Source organism: Taurulus bubalis, assembly GCF_910589615.1.
Source record: "Taurulus bubalis genome assembly, chromosome: 1".
In the NCBI taxonomy this organism is placed as follows: Eukaryota; Metazoa; Chordata; class Actinopteri; order Perciformes; family Cottidae; genus Taurulus; species Taurulus bubalis.
This window is the reverse complement of record NC_136589.1, coordinates 5,437,112-5,443,174: the sequence shown is the minus strand read 5'-3', so window position 1 is coordinate 5,443,174 and position 6,063 is coordinate 5,437,112.

Below are 6,063 nucleotides of genomic sequence, written 5' to 3'. Positions count from 1 at the left end.
AAAATGTCCTAAAGTGAGTTGTTTCTGATTTTAGCCCTTGGTAAGATCTGACAGTCTGGTAAGGTTGTGATATTGATTCAGTTTCAAAAGGTATGTGCAGTTGATGCAGCGACTTGTGTGACGTCTCTGCCGTGTGCGCACAACATAGCAGTACTGTTTAATCACAGTTACATACATGTTTCATCATTCCTCAGGATAAGCATTTCCCTGCTATCTTGGTTGACAAAAAGGCCCTGGAGTTTGATAGCTCTATCAAACAGCGTACTTTGTGAGATAAGGGACACATTTTTCTTGAAGTCTGTTTCATTCATATTTCACGTTACATCTTATCAGCTTCATCTTAATATTTACCATAGAATAAACTGCATGAGCAACCTTTGCTGGTGTTCAGTGCTGAGTGTAGTTTCCCTCTGAAGCCACAAGAGGGCACTATTTCCTCAACAATAGAGAAGTTGGCACTATGCCCACCAAACCACTGAGCCTGCGGCACTGAATAGCCACAAACACAGAGCAAAGAAATGGAAGTTTCATGTGCATGATGAAACAGACTATAAATACATTACACATTTAAAACAAAAGAAAATGAACTGACTAAATGTGCATGGCCATAGATGCCTGACAATCCTCTATATAATTACGCTACAGGAGATATAGGCGATACATTTATAGTTGGACATTTACTGATTCATCTTTAATATTACACGCATCTTTGTTTTTCTATATATATATTTTTGTTAATTATACTGTTCTTAGATTTATGCATGGATTTAAATCCTGGCATCATGCATAATACATGGCTGACAAACAGTAGTGAGTAATCTTTAGCTTTTTATTTTTATGTGAATGCAAAAATATTGTACGACGATGATGATGATGACATTTTCCATCATTCGCATGTGACTTCATCTCCTCTATAATAAGGGCACATGGAAGGGATTTAAATACATAACGTGTCAGTTAGGCGTTTGGAGAGGAATGGAGCAGTGGGATGCCATGCTTCCTAATTAACATTGCTGCAGTAGATGTGAGATGGGTTCATATGTCTGCACACTTGCCTGTTTTTCTGAATGACAGAAGGGACTCTGAAGGTGACATCATGCTAATTTTGAGATCACTCGGTGACTCCCCTGCCTTAAGCAGGGCAGGGTTATGCAAATAAAGTGGAATGATACAATATTCTTTCTTGAACCAGCTTCCTGGATGAGAAAGTGAGGTTCCTGTGCTACACTGACGCTGGTCTTTGTCTCAGTACTTCTATCATAACCTCTTTAAACCTAATTCACTTTTAACACTTGTTGCAGCCGCACAACTCAATTTTACGTGATCATTATTTTCAGCTGCATCAGATGCATTACAATTTTACAAAAAGGTTCCTCTTTGGATCAGTAACACACATTCACATTCATTGTTATTTAGCCTGACAAAGTAATGGAATAAGTGAAGCGCTGAGACATGTCAATGAATACAGTGAGTACACTTTTGATTTTAAAGGGATACTGCAGCATTTCAATTGTGCAATTCCATAAAGTTGAGGAACTCACAAGAGAGAGATTAAAAAATAAATACAAATCAAAGCTGGAAAGGCAGACATATACTAACGTTTAAGATAAGATAAAATAATCCTTTATTAGTCCCTCAGTGGGGAAATTACAGGATTTTTTGTTCCAGAATGGGCAAAACATGCTGAATCCTACGTTTCCCATAATGCAACTCCATAAGCGCCTTTTGCAAGACAAGGCTTCAAAATATTGTTGCTATCTAGTCCAGTCCAGTTACCCCAAAACTGCTGTTTTAATCTCAAACTCCAGTCTGCTCTACGAGATGAGACAAATCTATCAGACTTGCATTTAAGAAACATTTCAATGGCAACATTTTAATAATGATCAAGCTATTTAGTTGGGTAAGCATTTAAAATAAACATACATTTTTTCCCTGACAACAGGCAGCAATAGATTGGATTATAGTGTTCAACAGCTGTCCATCAACCAGCTGCCAGAGGAAACCTTCAACTGCAGTTTGAAAGAGTCCGGCCTCAGTTCTGTTTCCTATAAGGTGTGAAATCCCTCAGGTGTCTGCAGGCTGTGAGCCAAGTTATCAGCAAGATACCTTAAATGGCAAGTTGAAGGCTGCAATATTTACTCCAATTACCCAGCATGCAACGGGGGCAAATTATATGCAGATCATCATCTGTAAATAAGAGATAGTGCTCTTCCTCTTGTTTAAATTAAGTAGCAGCCCTCAGAAGCAAACACAAGACACATTTGTCTCTCTGGTTTTTAATATAGTAAAGTTGGCGGCCATCTTTTTTGTAATCTCTCAACAAATTAGACCGTCATGGTACGGTGGAATACATTGGACAATTTTGTTAATGTCTCGCTATTTCTATCTTTGTATCTTTTTGGTGAGTCACCATTTGTGATGGAGACGTTTTTTCCCGCCAACACTGCACTGATATTTTGCGTAAATTGGGTTCACCTTTCTTTATCCGTGCCCAAGGTCAAACACCTCACACTTTTTCATGCAACTTGATCTCGTCAAATGAAGTTGCATCACTTTTTCAGAGGTATTCTTTAGCTTTCAGCAAGCTTTGTAGCGCCAACATTACACAATTCAAGCGGTATGCAGTGCAGTTTGAAGAGGATTATGATGATATCAGGCCTATTTACTATTGCATGTGGCTCTTGATGATACTTTGTACTCAGCCTACTCAGCTTATTACTTTCTCAATGAATAACAAATGAGTTGTCAAATAAAAGGCAAATAAACACAGGCTGAAGAGAAGCTGGAACAAACATTGTATTATAACATATGAGGGGGAAATAGGTTTAGAAAATTAAGTGATGAATTCAAACATTCCGAGTGTACCTCTTTGAGCCTCTTTCTCTCATGTGCTCTTATAGAGGCATATGGCGTCTCATCCAAACAAGGGGACAAATGACTTTAATTATGGAGTAATTGCAGAGTCATGTGTTAATTAAATCTTTATCAGTTCAAGTAAGTGGATTTCTCCCACATGGAAACCATGCAGAGGCGTGCTGTCTACCCCCCTGCTCTGTCAAAATGTTCCACCCACGCCACAGTCTGAGACCAAATTTATTCCCAGTCTCACCCGACTCTCCCTCTCTCGCTCACCCCTGGGTCTTGAAATGATTGGGATTAGCATCATTTGGGGAAGGGGGTTGTTTTACTGACTCTGTCAGTAGCCAGCTGTTTCTTCAAAATACCATAACAAACATGATAGCACCGGCGTGAGGCGGTGTCCTCCGCTGGAAAATGAGATACAAGATTTATCTTAGGTTCCCGGTGTTTGACAAAATTGAATCCTCTCATTTTAATTGCTCTCGACTAGGTGTGCTGCTCCAGGCGATGGAAACAGGAGCTCTGTATGTTGTCCCTTGTTCTCTTCAGACTATTATGTTCCATTGTGCAAAATGCCGATTATGATTTGCTTTATCCTTGTCATCTATCTTATTTAGGATCATTTAGGTAGCCACATGTTACAAAGGAACAGCAGTCAGCCCTGTTATTACGTGTTTGACTTCCCTGCTTCTTGTAATGAGAACAGGATCACAGAGGAGAATTAATCCCTCTGAAGACTTATTCACTGGAGAAGATTTAGGAAAATTGACTTGTTTTGTTGATTTTGGTCGGCCCAGCATTTGATCCATAAGGTTTGGAATATTAATACAACCACTTGTCATGTGTCTTGCAGCTTTTGCTTGACAGTTCTTGCCCAGAATATTGCCCCATGGTTCTCTGAGTAAAAGGAGAGGGTGACAGTTTTGCATGACAGGAAGTAGTGAGTCACCAGAGTGACTTGACTAACTCTCTACAGTATCATATTGGGCCTAAAATCTATGTGTTGTGATATCGCTGATTGGTGTAACCTTTTTACTAATAATTGATCTTTTAACATCTACAGTATGTGCATTTTGACACTCAGTGAGCTACTGTTTAGCAGTGCAAATGTTTATGGGACTATGAATGGGTGTAATATGGCTGTGAAGCCGATTCAAAAGGGCTTAACTGGATTACAACTCATTTCAAGGATGCTTAAGGTAAGATTAAAACAGATATGTGGTAAGTGAGGAAAATACAAAATCAAATAGATTGAATTTTACTCTTGTAAGCTACTTGCTCATGCATGGCTTTCCTGTGTGTTTTGTGAGGCGCTGAGCTAAAAAATCAGATGCCTTTCTATGTGAGACAATATGTAGATTGTTCATGTAAAAGCGATTCAGCAAAGGAAACATATGCACATTTCAAACAACAGTTTTGCTCTATTGGGCCGTCACAATTCACCATTAATGCCCTTTCTTATCTCATGCTACAAATCCCCAGAGCTGGAACATTAGAAGTCTCTAATCACACACACTGGCACACATTGAGTGTGTGTTCATGGAGTCCAGCACCACACACACACACCTCACATAGAAAAGATAATGAATTTAATACCACTGCTAATACAGTCAACTAATGTTTGTTATTAGTCTGGTGCCATATGGAACGAGGGCCTCAACCATGTGGGTAATTCCTCTTTTTGGTCAAGCTGTCAATAAAAAGGCCTTGCATTTTGTGGATGCATGTGGTCGAGAGAAGGGGAGGCTGGGCTTAATCCAGCAGACTGTCTAATGATTCCTCTGTGCCTCGAATGGGAGCTGCAGGCCTCTGTGAATGTGCTCGCGTCACAGCTGTGTTTTATCTTTCCTATCAGGGCTGTAATACGTGTTCATATTAACACTCCATTGAGCCTTTGTCAGTGCATATGCCATTCAGTTTGGCTGGGTGCAAGACTTTGGTTGTGGTGGGGGCTAATGGAAGGGGTGGTTTTAGCAAGAAAACTTTATGACGTCCCCCCCCCTCCTCTCCGCCACCTCCCCAAATTCACTCCATCTCCTGCCCATATCCCTCTGGCAGCACTGCAGCCCAGCGGATAACCAAGCGTGGATTAGTAGTGACATCACACTGAAAAGATGGCTGAGCCCGAGTGTGAGGAAGGGTGAGTACTTGGGTGCGTTGTGTGTGTGTCAGATGGGTGTGAGCGTTATGTGTGTGTTCAAGACTGATTAGACGATGAGGGTGGTGGTGAGAGGGAAGCGAGGATTAGAGAGCCATCTGAGAGTTGGCTAGGTGCTGACACCACTCCACCTCACCAAGGGCTCAATTTACTGAGGGATCAGACTCATTTATGGTGGGCTGGGATTATTATCAGTTCAACAGGGCAATTTCTTTATTACAGTCACCCTTCAACCTGTGAAATATGGACACTTGTGAGACATTTATGGGTCCACGTATCTTGTTTCAGGTATAATCTACTGCTGTCCTGCTACAATTAACTGTGTATTTGCAGCAGGTAAAGTGACAGCTGTAGGATAGTGGTTTGAATGAAGTAGTATTACTCTTACTACAAGGTAACGTTTGCAAGGGTTATCAAAGTGTCTGTGTGATGGCAGTGTTCCACCCAAGGAAATGCATTTTCTTTCTTTTTAGAAAAGACTGGTAATAATAAAACATATATTCGCAATTTCAGACAAATCCATCCATCATACTTATACTCCAAGGAATTTAAGCACAGCACCAGTGACGATGACGTGGAGCTTCTTTTTTTTTTTAAAGGCACCAAATCAGGTGAGGCAGGCAGCTATGTTTGAGTTTACCTGGAATATCAACACTCTTAAACTGGCCCTCTTTATCGAACCCCTTGTATTGCATTGAGCATCATTTACCCGATTCTTTGACAGCACCACAGTCCACTGAAGAAAGAAAATATTTTGACTGCATCTACAACAACAGAACATTAGTGAAGAAGAATGAAGCACACATTTAGTTGAAGCCTTAAATGAAATTGGGGTTTCACCACTGTAACGAACACAGACATGTTATTTATTCAGGTTCAATAAAAATCACTGCTTCTATGATCGCGTCAGGTAGTATCGCGAGGTTATCGTTGGCGTGATTTGAGTCGCTTCTTCCCGGTAGCAGAAGCGTTTCATTTGAGCTAACGCTAACTGTGAAACCGCCACACATATACCCGTACAATTAAGTCAGGTCTTTACTTGGTGT